The sequence below is a fragment of the Apodemus sylvaticus genome, chromosome 11 (genome assembly GCF_947179515.1).
Source record: "Apodemus sylvaticus chromosome 11, mApoSyl1.1, whole genome shotgun sequence".
Lineage (NCBI taxonomy): Eukaryota > Metazoa > Chordata > Mammalia > Rodentia > Muridae > Apodemus > Apodemus sylvaticus.
Window position 1 is genome coordinate 6,007,321 of NC_067482.1, and position 16,842 is coordinate 6,024,162.

General features: G+C 45.2%; 1 protein-coding gene across 3 annotated transcripts in view; it reads left to right on the top strand.

The window, feature by feature from the left end:
• Positions 1-2,979: 2,979 nt before the first annotated feature.
• Positions 2,980-16,842, top strand: part of Klhl8 (kelch like family member 8) — a 52,381-nt gene continuing 38,518 nt past the window's right edge. For 2 of the 3 annotated variants that reach the window (XR_007980211.1, XM_052198899.1), the window contains exon 1: positions 2,980-3,119. The gene's annotated coding sequence lies outside the window, so the exon portion shown is untranslated. The other variant, XM_052198900.1, reaches the window with a different exon arrangement.

Consider the following 16,842-nt stretch of genomic DNA (forward strand, 5'->3'; position numbering starts at 1 on the left):
CTATATGGCCCTTGGCTGGAAATATATGCAAAACCATTAATTATGCAAAGAAATATGTGTGCAGTCATCATTTATTAAGAACATGGTATATATCAAGTACTGTGCTTCTCTTTTCTAAGAAACTTGCAGATCAGTAAAAATTAATTAAAATGCTTGCGGATTAGTGTTGCTGTAAGGGTAAAAAGAGGTCTCACTGTGTGAGGGAGGCTATGAGGTGCCGGTGAGCCTTTCTGATTAAAAAGTCTAAGTGATATTGGATGGTTGTTAGGATCACACAGGCAACGTGTTAAAAGAAGCAGAAATGATAAAGCCCTGTCAGAAATGAAGGAACTTCAAACATTTCAGAGATGAGTGAAGATGACCAGAGGCTTCTTTTTTTCTTTCTTCTTTCTTTCTTTCTTTCTTTCTTTCTTTCTTTCTTTCTTTCTTTCTTTCTTTCTTTCTTTCTTTCTTCCTTCCTTTCTTTCTTTCTTTCTTTCTTTCTTTCTTTCTTTCTTTCTTTCTTTCTTTCTTCCTTCCTTCCTTTCTTTCTTTCTTTCTTTCTTTCTTTCTTTCTTTCTTTCTTTCTTTCTTTCTTTCTTTTGAGATTTGTGTATATTTTATTTTATGTATATGAGTGTTTTATCTGCATATACCTCTGTGCACCAAGTGAATACAGAGGCCAGTAGAGGGTGTTGGATCCTTGGGAGATGGAGTTACATCTCGTTGTGAGCCACCACTGAAAGGATGGGAACTGGCCCAGGACACCTGAAGGCCAAGTTCTCAGCCAACTCAAAGATTTGCTTACCCTGGAGGGACAGAGAGCATGAGATAAGAGACAAAGACAGGAGGTAGGATGAGGGGCAAGAGCACTAGGGAGAAGGGGACAGGATGTTTGTCATCCTCCTCGGGAGGGGAAGTGGTCAAATAAGGGAACAGCCCTTGGGGGCTGGCTTTAGGAACACAATCTATTGGTTTTAGCAAGGCGGAGGAAGCAGGAGGCAGGGCTGAGGTCTGCCAGAGCCTTGCTTTCCTTGCAGGGCTGGCTAAAGTCACCCACTAGGGTGCTGGGGACAGAACCTGGGTCCTCCGGAAGGCCATCCAGTGCTCTGAACCCCTGAGCCATCTCTCTAGTCTGATCAGCAAAGGTTTAAAGATAGCTTTGTCAGATTGATTACCTGGGTACCGGACAGAAAACTATCATTAATTTATTGGCATAAAACGAGGCACAGAGCCAAGGCCAGGAAAGGAAGCCTCCAATGTGTCTTGAAGGCAGAACACAGAGGGCAATTGCTTTTTGTTTCCGTTTCTCAGTTTTGGTTTTTTGAGACAGGCTGTCATTGCTGTAGCCCAGGTTAGGCCAGGGCTATCATTATGCAGTTCAGGCTGGTCTGGAACTCTTGCTCTGCCTCCTGAATGCTGGGATTCCTTACTCCTGGTTATGGAAGTAATTGTTCAGAGACGTTTAAACCAGTAAGTCTGGCATGGAGGAAGGGATGCTCGGACTCCGTGCGTGGGCACACAGGAGCACAAGTAGCAGGCGCTGCAGGGAGGGATTCTCTTGATGGTCCATTTTCACGCTGAGACTTTCCGCAGCTCTGTCCCGACTCGCCTGCTGCCTGCAAACTTCATCTCCTTCACAGATGGAGATGAAATTGCCTTCTTGATTAAGCTTCCCGAATCCGTTTGCAGACAGCATCTGAAATGTTGGTGGGGGTTTAAAGCCTTTTATTCCAGGATTAGAGGGGGAGGCTTAAAATACAAGATGCAAATGCCGATTGGGATTTAACATCACCGTTTATTCCCACCCACTGCAATCAGATAATGACCCATGAGGTATCAGCGCATCCTTTCGGGTTTTAGTTCATAGAGCTCAGAGCAGGGGAGTCTAATATCCTCTGTTTATGAACCAACTCCTGTATCCTCAAATGAAGGTAGGGAGGTGGGGAAGCTAAGAAAAATCTCTAGATTTAGAGATTTTAGAAAACCACGTGCTTCGTTTCTTTTTAGTTTATCTTGCTTTATAGAATCTATGTATTTAAAATAATTAGGTGAACTTCTTGTTATGGGTGGATCCAGTTTAGGACAGATCCTTGCCCAGGCTGCCCTCTCCCTCATTTTATTGCCATTTGCTATGGATATTTAACTTTTAAAAACTGCATTTTGCCTGATCCTGCTATGCCAACAGAAATTCCTCTCTAGATCCAGAGTAGCAGAGCTTTATTCTCACTGTACGAAAGTACATGGCCAAAACCACTTGAGGGAGAAGGATGAATTTGGGCTCTCTGTTTCAAGGCACTTCGGATCCTCATCTTAGAGGAGGCCTGCAGAAGTGCCCTTAAAGCAACGGTTCCCACCCGTGGGTGATGTTTGAGGTTATGGGACCTTTAGGGTCAGCTGGCACAAGCAGGCCAGAGTGAGCGAACCAGCAAGCAAGCAGGCTGTGATTACACCTGTCTCCCTTCAGGCCCAGCTGGAGGCTCTCTGGTTTGCCTAGGCTGGATCCAATTTGTATCTTTGTATCTCAGCCACAAGAACAGCTGAGGCTACCTTCCTGCATGCACCAAGCCACCCGGTCTATGGCTAAAATTCGTGTGCACTTTGAAGATTCTGGAAGCTTCAGGATGGCCTGGAAAAAAGAGTTCAGGAAATTATCCTAAACTATTTCCTTTCTTTTTTTTCCCTACATTTCCAGCAACTTTACTGAGGATTTTTCTTATCTCACCAGTTATTACTAGTAATTGTGTTTAACCCTTGGCACTTAGTTCAATTACTTCCTTGTTTTGCATACATTTTGCATAAGCATGAGGTAAAACTGATAGATATAAAACCTGGGATATTCCCTGCGCAGGTGATGGATACGGGGAGGGCCAGAAGGGAAGCTCCGCAGGATTAGGGCGCGTGCCCGCGGGCGCGCTCTTCAAGGAGGTAACCGAAAACTACATTTCCCAGAGGGCCGCGCGCAACACGCGCGTGCCTCGCCGCCCCGCCCCCACGGCGCTCAAGAGCGCTCGGCCGAGTCGGGCACGAGCGAGCGGGCGGGCCGGTGAGCGCGTCCGCGGGGTGTCCGAGCGGGGCTGGCGCGGCGCCGGCGCGGAGCGGGTGTGGCGGCTTGGCCTGCGCGGCGGCCGCGGACAGAGGTAACCGCTGCGTCGTCCCGCGCGCGGGACTCAGCCTGGAGCGGCCACCCGCGCTCCCGTCGGTGAGGAGCTGCCCGGCGGCGCCGGCGCCATCCCTCGGGGAACCGAAGGGATCCCGGAGGGCCTCGCGGGCCGCGCTTGCCCCGAGCGGCGGCGCAGGTGCTCCGGGGTCCGGGGCGGGCGACTGCAGGGGTGTCCCCTCGCGGGGCTCGCGGGGCTCCTGCAAAATCCGTACCCGGCCGGGCGGCGCCGCTCCAGGCTGAGCTCGTGGCTTTCTCCAGGGAGGGTGTCCGATTTGTGGACACAGTTTGGGGTTCCCAGCCGTCTCCCGGGCTTGCACGGCCCTGATGTTACGGTTTGGGACGCTTGTTACCTTCTTCTTCCTCCAGGCAGTATTTATTATCATGCATTTCGTGGAGATCCTTGCACTTTTAAATATTCCTGTTAACCTGCTTTAATTGCCTACCTTTATATTTTTTTGTTTCTTACCTTAAGGTAATAGCGTAGGCAGATACTTTGGGCAATAGGTCTTACTTAGAACCTGGGTTGCCACAGTAATTAACCTGCCAGGTGCACGTGGTTTGTTTTTTTCTTAATGGTGTTTTTTTTTTTTTTTCTCTTACATAAGTTAATAGTTTTCAGTCTTGTTTTTCCACCTTCCCTGAGCCCTGGCTGCTAAGAGGCGGGTTGGGGTACGTTTAGCTGAGCAGAGACCCTCTGCGAGTGCTACCAGAGCCAGTGAACTGCGAGCAGGTAGCTTTGCCATTCGCCTTTGCTTTTCTGCCTGCTTTCTCCTGGCACCTATTTTTTGGTTTGTCAGTCAAACTGACTGACCTACTTAAAACTTTAGTCATGTTGCCTTGAAAATACCAAATAGTAGGGACACAAGTATAAAAAGAAGTCACAAGATGCTGTGTTCAGCTGTATGCACGTGGATTTATATTCATTCTTATATTTTCTACCCCTTCCCCCACCCTACCCCACCCCCAGGGCCTTGTGCATGCCGGGAGAACACACGACCACTGAGTACATTCCACCACTGAGTACTTTCCGCAGTCCGAATTTTTACACTTAAAACTATTTTTTTAGCATTTGGTAATTGTTACTGCTATTAATTTGTAACATTATACATTCTTTAATAAATTCCAAGTCCTAATTTGAAATCGCAGTGAATAACTTAAGCAGAGTGTATAATTTCACCATTCCTATAGAAACCCAACTTCCCTGTTGTACCTCGTGTGATCAGAACCTACACAGATGTTTCATCATCTCCCGGATGTCTGTCCTTTACATTAGGGGTCAAATAGCACTCGGAGTTGTGGCAGTAACTCAGTTGACAGAGCGCTTGCCTAACCTGGGTTTCATGTCCAGCCCTGCACAAACTGGATGTGGCGGTGTGTACTTGTGATCCCAGTACGGGGGAGACAGGAGAGCCAGAAGTCCAGAGTCGTCTTCTTCAGCTACACTGAGTTTGAGGCCTGCCTGGGTCTTGTGAGATGTGTCTCAAAATAACAGCAGCAAAATCTAAACAAAAGGCCAAAAATGGGAATTTAAACTTTCCCTCCTTGCCTTCCTCCCTCCTTTTCTTTCAGGTTTTCGAGACAGGTGATTTCTGTATAGCCTTGACTGACCTAGAACTAGCTAGCTTTATAGACCAGGCTGGCCATGAACTCAAGTCAGATCCCCCTGCCTCTACCACCCAATCAGCACTGGCTTGTGCCACCACCACCTGGCTTGAGCCTTCCATTTCTTACATTTGAATTTTCAACAAATAATTTATTTTTGTATATAAAGACATGAGCAGGAACAAATGTTTCATAAAAACCAAAAATCATGCTTTTCAGTGGTAGGCTGTTTAGTATAATTGTATCTTTCTCTGGAAAAAGTTTTATATTAAGTAATGAAGCAAGAGGAAATTGAACATTCAAATCTTTTAATTAAAAAACATTTTTGCAGTGCTGGAGATCAAACTCAGTTGACTAATTAAAATACACTAATTACTGTTTACTGCTTCCACGGCCAACATCTCCTGTGTGGTCAGCCAGCCTGTTGCTGTGCTCTGGGGAGGTATAATGGTGGACTGAGCTCACGTCTGCAATTAGTTCTTGGGTTAAAATTTCTGCTCTCCACTCATTGGCTGTTTAATCATGGCAAGTTGTTATCTGAACCTGTTTCCTTAGCTGGGGAAGAGGGATAAAAATACCGGCTGCCTCTGTCTTCCCGGAATTGTGAGGATTAGTTGTTATTGTGTGTGTGTGGGGGGGGGGCATTTTACACGGCATACTCTTCCGGTGACCAGTGCTGTGGAAACATTGTTGCCTTGATTTTGTTGCTGAGGGGCTGGTTGTACACAAGTATTATTACTTGACTATGTCTCTGCCTTATTATTTGCTTATGATTTATTTAATTGGTCCCTGCAAACTAGAGTTAGAATTATGAAGGACGGGCGACACCTTGGGAACTTTTCTCCCCTGACTCTGAACTCTAATCTTTCAGGAATCTAAGAATTCTGTGTCTGTCTTGTGTTTGCTGGAGACTAGACCCGATTCAACAGATACTCACTCAAAGGGGTCCCAGGTCCTCTTCCTCTCAAAGGTTCTTTTCTGTTGTTTTGAGACAGCATATTGCTGTGTATCCTGGGATGGTCCTAAACTTCACATCCTCCTGCCTCAGCTTCCCAAGTCTCTGGGATTACAGGTATTTACAACCTCATAAAGTGACTGTAGTTGGTGACAGTGTTGAGTGTTGAATTTGGGGCTTTGGGTAGACAAACCGTGTGCTGTCAAGCTATGTCACACACACACACACACACACACACACACACACAGAGAGAGAGAGAGAGAGAGAGAGATTGATTGATTGATTCCAGGAACCACCGGCTTTAACTGTCTACAAGCTTTCTTTCCTAGAAAACTTGCAGATATTTTTTTAAAAATGGGAGTGAGGTGGTAGAGAAGATAAAATGGGATGTTTGAAGCAGATGGGGTTCTCCCCAGAGTGGAAGGTGGTGTTGGTGATGGAGTGCTGGAGGCAAGGCCTGGTCAACCATCACTATCAGTAAGAGACTGTCCCTACCTTGTCTGCCACCTTAGATGGGCATTAGAGTAGATGATCCAGTACTGTATCACAGCCCAGCACATTGGAATGTTATCTTAAATGCTAAAAGATAACTTGATTTAAAATTTGGACATTCTTGTAGAATACTAAATGCTAAGAATTTTTTTTTACTCTTCACAGTAGATATTTATGTGGAATACTTGTAATTATATAATATTTTGCATCAGAAAAGAGTAAAGTTTTATTAAATCCTGATTGATGACTACCTTAACACTTAGGATTGTTAGTTTGGAAAGAACATACGATGTAGGATTGATTTACAGAGAATGTAACTGGATCTTACATAGATCTAGTACTAGATTGGAATTATGGTTTTAGTTTATTAGAGTTTAATTTAATCTTGGGAATTCTAGCATTAGTATATTTCTAAGTTTGAATTTAACCTTATAGTAGAGTTTAGAAGCTACTACATCTAAATGTCCCCCTTCCCGGGGTAGACAGAGCGCTGGGCTTTGCAAGGCTTTACCGTGAGAAGCAGTGCATGGAGAGTGGGGGTAGGGGACTGATGCTGGTCAGACTTACGCACGGTGCTCTCCACAGGCTAGCATCGTTTTTCTTGAGCTTTCCTCCTTTTGATATGGGCAGATTTATCGGAAATCTGAGTGCTTTACAAAGCCGAAGGTTCATGATCCTGTAACACTCGGGGACTGGTGGAGCAATGACCAGAAAACTGTGACTCTCCGGATGGTTTTTCATAAACAGAATCCGAGAGCAAATGCCACCCGAGAGGGCAGTGGCTGTGCTTGTGGGGAGCTTCTTGTATATGAGGTCACCCCACCGCTTCATTCTAATAAAGAATTATTTACTTCAGTTGTGAGAGTTTGAGTTAAATTATCTGTGTATATAAAAAAAAATCCTGATAGGAATATTACTATTCCCCCCCTTCCCCCGCACCCCCGAGACAGGGTTTCTCTGTATAGCCCTGGCTGTCCTGGAACTCCCTCTGTAGACCAGGCTGGCCTCAAACTCAGAAATTCACCTGCCTCTGCCTCCCAAGTGCTGGGATTACAGGCATGCGCCACCACTGCCCGGCTGGAATACTACTATTTTAAGATCAGTGATTTTTGTGGGTGCTCTCCTGCTTTGGAGCTCTAAGAAGTTGGCGAGTGTTTGTCGTATGGGGAGAATATTATTGATACTGTGCTCATTAAGACACACAGAGGCACCGCCACAGAGTTAGAACCAGGGCCGTATTTGGATAGTCATAAGACTTGGGCTTTGCAGGCAGGCTTACTCACTGACCCCTGGGCACTCCTGTCTTTCACCTCTGTGGTGCTGGGTGGGCTTTCTTACTCTCTGAGCCTCTGTCCACTACAGTTAAAAAGTAGTTTCTCTTTAGGTGTCATTGAAATGAATGTATATGTATATGTGTGTTTCAGTCATGATAGCACTTTGTGCATGTGCATGTCTGTGTGTGTCTGTAAGAAAAAGATGGACAGCAGGGTAATAAAAGTAGACCTTGTCTGTGGAGGGTTCTCAGTATTTGCACCCAAAATGTCAATAAAGCATGTTTTATTTCTCTGCTATAAAAAATTATTAATTGGAGAGTTGTATTCCTTCCCCCAAACTTAATCACAGTTAAAAACATTCATTTCTCAGCTGTTTTGTGTATACTAAATCCAAAGCTAAATACTTTATATTGTATCACTTCATTAAAGTTTCCCAACCGTCTGAAAGGAAGGCATCAGGTTGAGTGACTCTGTGCGACTTGCCCAAGGCTCCACAGCCAATAGACTCTCAGACTGTGCCTCTCCCAAGGCCCTGCTGTGAGCCACTAGTTTACATGCCTCGTGTTCAGCATGGCTAACATATTTCTCCAAAAGATAGGAGGCAACAGCTTTCTGTAACGCTGTGGTAGGTATATCCAGAAACAAACTGACTTAAGCCCAGGGTCAGACTGTTACCTACAGACTAGACTAGAGGTCGCTTGCTGCCTGCGTCTGTGACTGTGGGCGTGCCAGAGCACATGTGCTCCTTCATGACTGTGCTGTCCACAGTGAACCTGTAGCCCACGAGCCCAAAATGTTTCCTGTCTGGTCATTATACCCCAAAGATCACTGGCTCCCAAGCTAGACCAAACCTGTTACTTTATAAATGAGCAACATTTATAAAGCAGAACTCAAGGCACCCTGGGAATACCACCTCACCACTATCCTATCAGCAAGGGTGTGGTCTCCAAGCACAGGACCTGAGAGTTACAAAGCCGCTGACAAAGCCAGCTGGAACAACAACATTTAAGTCACTCTCCTTTTTTAGAATTACTTTGAAGTGCTTTGGGAATATGCCTCGTAGGACCCATGCTCACAGTCCCTGTGGCCTGGTTGGAAATTCCACTTCATATTCTTTAGTAAACAGCTTTTGGAATCTGTTTATTATGTGAATCCAAATCGGCAATTGTATAAATCACATTTTTTTTTTAAGTTTTAAAGTTGAGCTTGTGTGCTTGTGTAGTTTGCAAGTTTTTAATGCAATGAGTGTCCTTAGACCTGGGGTGGATGATCCAGCTCCTCAGTAGCAATAGCTTGTCTTGATCATTCATTGGGGTTTACTTTAGTCTTTAAATAAGATTACTTTTGCATACTTTGAGAGGAGTGGTTTTGAGGCTCTCACTGTCTAGCTCTGGCTAGCCTGAAACCCATTTTTTTTGTAGGCCACTCAGACTCAGAGAAATCTGCCTGGCTCTGCCTCCTGAGGTATGGGACCAGCATTTTTGAAAAGGAAAATATGAGATAGATTGGTTGAGATAGTCTGAAACTTTCTTCACAATTAGAATCTGACTTCTCTTTTGAGTCAGGGTGTCTCTATGTAGCCCAGACCTGGAACTTGCTGTATAGCAAATGCTGACCTTGAACTGGTAATTTTCCCGGCATAGCCTCTTAGGCCCAAGAGTGTTAAGACCATGCTACCATGCTTGACTCTGGTTCTTTTGCAACAGTTTTTTCCTGAGTCATTTGTTTCTCTGGGTCCATCTAGACCAGAGGATCAGGTGCAGGCATTAAGTGTTCCTTTAACATGAGTGATGGGTGACTGAGTCAGACGCTCTTGCGTATGTCTTAGTGGTAAAGCCTAAGCAGAGTCTTTCTCCTTGAGCAACAGGAATTAGAGCTTCTCAAAGTCTTTGTGCTCAGAGACTAGTCTGTAGGATGGTGTTTTTATAAATGACATGAAAATGAAAAGAAAAGATCACATATCTTATAGCTGATTAGTAAGTGGATATGAACGTGCTCTTCTAGGAACCGGTTTACCATAGAGACTTCTAAAGACTCCATCTTTAAGCTTATGTTGCTTACACCATTACCAATCACAGAGTCTGCATTTTCTGTTCAGTTTTGCATCCTTAGAATCCTCATTACAACCTATGATGACTGACTGACGGATTGACTGTTAGCATGTGGTTATAAACCCATAAGACGGCTGTGTGACATCAGTATGTTTGTTTTATTGTGTGTGTGTTCAAACTAAATTCAGTTTGCGTGTACATGCTGTAAAAATTAAAAAGCTTTCAGACTCTTGTGTTCTTGGTGGCCACATGTTATTCAGGTTTCTAAATAACAGAATTGTGATGGTAGGTCATAAAAAGAAAAGGCCGAGTTGGGCTCCCGTTTCGGAGGTTCTGGGTCATTAGTGTAGTTGGCTCATTGCTTTGGACCGGTGGTGAGGTAGAAGATCATGGTGGGAGCTTGTCCAGGGCACAACAAAGAGGGAGCCCAGCCTGCCACAGCCCCTCTGGGAGCAGGCCTCTGCTGCTCTAAGACAGTGGTTCTCAACCCGTGTGTTTTGACCCCTTTTGGGGGTTGAATGACCCTTTCACAGGGAAAACCTATTTACATTATAATTCATAACAGCAAAATTACAGTTATGAAGTAGCAACAAACATAATTTTGTGACGATGGGTGATCACCACATGAGGAACTGTATGTATTAAAGGGACGCATCGTTAGGAAGGGCAAGAGCCAGTGCTCTAAGAGTTCCTCCTCATCCCCCACCCCTAAAGTTGCCACCTCCCCACGGTGCTGAGGGAGCAAGACTTCAGGATCCAGAAGCTTTTAGTCACTGGGACTAGTTTAGGCCTGCTTACTCTAAATGATACATAGTTCATTAGAACTGAATTTAAGCCATTCCGTTTTGGCTCCCTCCCGCCCCCTAGATGATTAGTGGGAAATATCCTATCCTTTGATCCTTGGCAACAAAGTCTGACAGATTTATTTTTTGCTTGGCTTTATATTCAAATAGCAAGTATGTGCTAGCCTTACAGCCTTACGCTATTCTCAAAAGGAACAAGCAATGTAGGTTTTCTCTGGAAAAGCATGGTTCACGCATGAAATATACATAGTTAGATAAAATCCATGGCCTGACAGTTCCGTGTACTAGAGTTTCTAACCATCCTGGCTGTAATAAACGAGAGGGTCCAGTTCAAGCGAGGAAGTGTTTCCATGAAGCATCCTTTGAATGCTTTCTTAATAAAATTAACTCCTGAACAGAACTATCATATAGAGTATTTATTATGGTAATGATTCTGTTTATAGAACATGTAAAAACATTGTTATCAAAGTGATAATAACATCTAATATATCCAAATGCTTCTGAAGCCATCAGCCAACATAAATAGCCCTTGTCTTTTTTGTGTTGTTTATTGGTAATTTTTCACAGCTACTAGAAAATAATTAGCTACTAGCTAATAATTTAAATTATTTAGATTTGCCCAAACGTGGTATGTAACATAATCTGCTCTGTGATGAATGCAGAGAAGAGATAAATTAGATTGTGAGAGACACACAGAAGTAGTTTGCCCAGACCAGCCAAGCAGGAGAGAGTGAAGATGAGAATGTTTTCATTAAGATTTACTTTTATTCTGTGTGTGTGTGTGTGTGTGTGTGTGAGAGAGAGAGAGAGAGAGAGAGAGAGAGAGACTGTCTGTCTGTCTGTCAGTGCAGAGGAGTTGGACCTCCCTGGAGCTGCAGTTGAGGTTGTGAGCTGCCTGTGGTGGGTGCCCAAATCCTCTGGACACTGTATATGCTCTTAACTCCTGGACCAGGGCTCCAGCCTTGATTTTTAAAGTATGTTTGGTTCTCTGGGTTTGTTTTGTTTTGTTTTTGAAGTGGGATCTCACACTGTAGCCCCTGTTGTCATGGAACTGACTGTGTAATTCAAGCTGTCTTAAACGTGTGGCTGCTCTCCTTGGCCTCCTGATATTTCCATCACAGGTTGGAGAAAGCTTGAGTCTTAAAAACAAGTAAGGGAGCCGGGCGGAGGTGGTGCACGCCTGTAATCCCAGCACTCTGGGAAGCAGAGGCAGGCGGATTTCTGAGTTCGAGGCCAGCCTGGTCTACAGAGTGAGTTCCAGGACAGCCAGGGCTACACAGAGAAACCCTGTCTCGAAAAAACCAAATCCAAAAAAAAAAAAAAAAAAGTAAGGGCATGTCAGAAAGTGGACAGCTTGAGAACAGTGTGTGTGGAGTGTTAAACAGCAGGGGTTCTGTGCAGAGTGTGACGTGGGTAGTCAGGTTTGGTTCTACACAAAGACAGTCTCGCCCTCCTCACAAGCATTTGAAGCGGTAACCGTGCACATGCATTACCAGCTTACAGGTCTAATTCCTTAATTAGCCAAAAGCTGATACATTTCTTTTCTGCCTTTGTAGCACCTCAAATCTTCACCCAACCGAATTGTAAATAGCACAAACTGAAGTTTTTTCAAACACTGTACAATTAGGGCTGTTGCTACCTGTAGTGGATGTAACAGCAGTGACAGTGTAGGGCCAGTCCTGCCTTACTCTGCTGCAGTGCTGGGACTAAGCGCAAGGCCTGAGCGTGCTGGGCGCGCTCTCGGGTGGAGCTGCATCCCCGTCCTATTGCAAGTTAGGCAGTGCTTCAGTCACAGCGCCATTTGGAATTTCATTCCTTGCAGAGTACCTGAGTGCAATCCCCAGTGCCCACGTGGGGGCTCCCAACCATCCTAACTCCAGTTCCGGGCATCCCAACACCCTCTTCTGACCTGGCACTGGGGAGACAAGCCCATGGTGCACATGAATGCATGCAGGCAGATAGATCAATCAATCAATCAATCAATCACATAAGATAAAAGACAGTGTCTCATAGCTGAGGGTGGCCTGCGATTCATTGTGTGGCTTAGGCTCAGCCTCTGAGTTCTGGGATTATAAACGTACAACTTCGACTCTCATCAGGAGCTCTTCTCAACACTTTGCTCGCTAATGTGTGCTAGGAAATAGAATTGCTGCTTGCTGCCAGCGGTCTGTAGTTAGCGTGTGTCCTGTGGAGTAGCCCTTCACATTGGCAGTACACGCCGGACGGTGGAAGTAAAGGAGGAGGTAGAGCAGGTGGGTTATCATTTGAGCACGGTGCCCTCTGTCGTTCTCTGTAATTCATTAGACATTCATTTGCATGCTAAAAACATCGGTTTGTGGCACCACGTCTACATCAGTTCATCAGAACCCGTCTAGTTCTTTTGAGTACTTTGTGTTCAGCCCTTCAAGATTTGTTGGTGGACACTGGCCTGTGGAGGGGCAGAGGGAAAGCAGGAGGCTTCAGCTGCGTCTTGTTACTGTGATGTTTCAGGGTGTTTGGAGACAGACTTCCGCAGGGCCCTTTCTCCCATTTCCTGCTGCCTTTTCCTTTTAAATCAGCTACTTGTACTATGAGAGGGGGAGTCCCTCTGTTCTCACTTTTTATGGGGCAGGAATCTTAGATGTAGTTAAAACAATTCTGTTTTTAAGTTCTGGAGCTTGGGTTCAATAATATTGTTACCAAACACTGCTGCACAGGCCACGCATTGTGCAGGTTCTGGTGTGTGCATCTGCATGTGCATATGTGCATTATGTGCTTGTATGTGTGCTTGTGGAGGACAGAGGTCTACCTTTCATGTTGGTCTCAGATGTTCCCCTTGTCTGTTGAAGACAGTGTCTCGCTGAGGCCTGCAGTTGGGGGGCTCAGCTAGGCTGGCTGTGGGGAGGCCTCAGGGATCCACATGCATTGGCTCCCTCATCACACATGCAGGATTTTATGCAGCTGTTGGGTATCAAACTTGGGGTCTCATGTTCAGGCCCTTTTCCTACTGGGCCATCTCCCCAGCCCTTAGTATACAACCTTTGTAAGTCCCAAGTTATAGTAAGTTCTTTTTTGGGTTTTTTTTTTTGTTGTTTGTTTGTTTGTTTGTTTGTTTGTTTTTTGTTTTTTGTTTTTTTTTTTTTGAAACAGTTTCTCTGTATAGCCCTGGCTGTCCTGGAACTCACTCTGTAAACCAGGCTGGCCTTGAACTCAGAAATCCGCCTGCCTCTGCCTACCAGAGTTGCTGGGATTACAGGCATGCACCACCACCGCCCAGCTTACATTTAAGTTCTTTAGGCAGATTCAAGAATATATTTTCCTAACTTTTACCTTCCTGAGACAAATCTGAGGTGCATTTCCCCTGGAGTGCAGGCCAGATGTGGAACATTGAACATGGCTAGAACTCAGGATTGATATGAGGAAGAAGTTCCTCTGTAGGCACCACTCCTGAAGTCTGTTTCTGTATAAACAAAAATGTTTGGAATGGGATGGTTGGTCACCTTAACTGGTAGCTGCCAGACTCCTTTTCCCTGAGCAGAAAGGACAGCAGCTGGAGTCTTTCTGTCACCTTGACTGTCCTGTGGGACCTCTGAGGAATTTATACAACAATTGAAGCCACTTGCAGCTGCAGCACAGCTTGGCTGCCTAAGAGGCAACTCCAGCAACTCTGTTTAAAAACTTACTGCAGGCCTTCCCTGCAACTGTTTCTGGGCCAGAGAGGGAGCCCTTCCACTGGTGACCTGAGAGGGAGATGGCACATAAGGGACAGCCAAAGCTGATAGAAGCACAACTGGTCATTTGCCTGAAGGTCTGAAATGATTGGTGCAATAAAGCAGGTTCTGGTTCCATAAAGCAGGTTATTAAACTTATATAGTGAACTGAGTGGAAATACCTTCCTGTTTGCCTTCGCTGGTCTTCAGAGATCATGTTCAATTAAAAGAGTCTCCCCAGTGTACTTTTGTTGTTGTTTTTGTTTGTTTTGTGTTAAGATTTATTTATTTGTTTGTTTGTTTGTTTATTATATGTAAGCACACTTTTGCTGTCTTCAGACACACCAGAAGAGGGCATCAGATCCCATTACAGATGGTTGTGAGCCACCATGTGGTTGGAGGGAATTGAACTCAGGACCTCTGGAACAATTGGTGCTCTCAAATGCTGAGCCATCTCTCAAGCCCTCTTTTGTTGTTGTTGTTGTTATTGTTGTTGTTTATGTATACCCATCATTTGCAGAGTGAACTGAGCTGGTAATGCTCAGAAAGGGAGATGGTGGGGCGTGTGGAACAGTTGCAGAAGTGATGGTGTGTGGCTGCAGCTGAGCCACACAGTGGCGGAGCCAGAAGATGGCGGGGCTGTGCAGGAGAGGCCTACGGCTTCCACAGCGGCAGAGGCAGCCCATCAAGAGTGGCACACGGCTAAACAGCTCAACCAGGAAGCAGCCAGTGGCTTTGACAGCCATGGGAGAGGCAGAGGCACAAGACCAGCACAGAGCTGAAGCGAAGTAGGGTGAGTAGGGCAAGGGCGGCTGCTGCCCTGGCACCAGGAACAGCCGTTATGGCGGTCACAGCAATGAGATGCCGCAGGACAGCGGGGAGGAGTACGGACACGGAGAGGCAAGAGATGGTAGAGACCAAAAACTGAGAAAGGAGGAAGACTGATCCGGAGAGGGAAAACTGCAGACCAGCGAGTCTCAGACCCTGGAGACCTGGGAGCTTACAGAACCGAGGAGGCTCCGGCGACCTTGCTTAGGAGCGGTAGTGCCAGCTGTTGTCAAAGACTGCACAGGCCCGGAAGCTACAGTGCTAGCTGCCTGAGTGTCCTAAGTGTCTTAGGTCTACAAAGGTCCTGGTGCCTGTGGCCTGCATTAAAACTGTAACGTTGGAGGCCACCCCCGCTGCTGTGCACATATGCATTTGGAGGCCAGAAGTGTCTCCTCAAGAGCCTTCCCCATGTTTTTGAGACAGGCTCCCTCACTGGTACCTGCAGCTTGACAGTCAGGTCAGGCCGGATGGACAGTAAGCTCCAGGGATCTACTGTCTTTGCCTTTATTGCGGTGACTACACATCGGTACTACCATAGTCAGCTGTGTGTGTGTATGTATATGTTGGCACACACGTGTGTCGGTGTGTGTGGAAGCCAGAAGTGAATGTTGTCCTTCAGTTGTGGTCCACTTCATTTTTCTGAGACAGTACCTCACTCTGAATCCGGAGCTTGGGAATCTGAGTTGACTTGCTATAGACCTGATATTTTATGTGGGTGTTGGATATCAAACTTGTTCATCTTGTGTGGCGTGCATTCTACTGATTTCAGACATTTTCAACCTCTTGTGCCTAGTCTAAATCGAACTTCAAATTTAAAAATAATTTTAGAGTAATGAATATTCTAATACTTGATATGGCAGTGCATAAATTTACACATGAAGATAGGGCAGTGATCCCTGCTCTTGTAATATTGAGGTACTAAGAGCAATATTATGATAGAGCCAGCTATTATCTACCTATTTACCCATCGATCTCTATCTCTGTTACCTTCCTGTCTATATCTACATATTTTTGTGTCTATCATCTGTATCTACTATCTATCTCACTCATCTACATCTATCACACATTGTCTATCATATATCTATATGTTCACTCTATTACCTGTGACACATGTACTGGAGAAAAGAAGAATCGCTGAGCTAATAGTTATGATTGAAGACTTAACCAAGTTTTTATGTCGGGTATCCCAGCCCACAAAAGTCCATGGTAGTTAATCACTTAGGACTCAGGTAACTACGTAGATGTTAAAATATCCTTTCGAGTTGGGCATATAGCTCTTTGGCATAGTAAGCACATGCAAACACAAGACCGAGGATTGAATCCTCACCTCCACCCCTGAAACAATGCAAAACTGTTGTCTTATAAGATGTTAAGCCTTCTTGCGCCAAACCCTGTCCAGCAAGGAAAGACGCAACCAACAGGACCAGGTTCTTCTCTGCAACGCTTTATTCAGGACTTTTTCTTTGTTCTTCTTACTGGGGCCCCAGCCCTCTCCCAGCCGCCCTTATATAGCCTTTCAGCCTCATCTGCAGAAGATAGATAGTGCGCCGCTTCCTAATTGGTGAACTAAGTGAATTCTTCATTAACATATAAGTTTGATAACATATACAGTATACTGCGCATGTATTAAAGTTGTTTACCACCAGGGAGCTGCATCCGGCCAGTGCCATCTTGTAATGGCGAATGAACAAAGGTGGCTTACTACAAAGCCAGGCAGTGGTGGCACATGCCTTTAATCCCAGCACTTGGGAGGAAGAGGCAGGTGGATTTCTGAGTTCGCGTTCAAGTTCAGCCTGGTGTACAGAGTGAATTCCAGGACAGCTGGGGCTACACAGAGAAACCCTGTCTCGGAAAAACAAAAAAAAACAAAACAAAAAACAAAAAAGATGTTAATGTGTGTTATTCAAGTCAATCTACAACACAAACAAAAGGACAAACAGAGATGTTCAAAGCCTCACTGAAGGAAGCACACACATACCATCAGAGGTTAGAGAGGGCTTTATAAT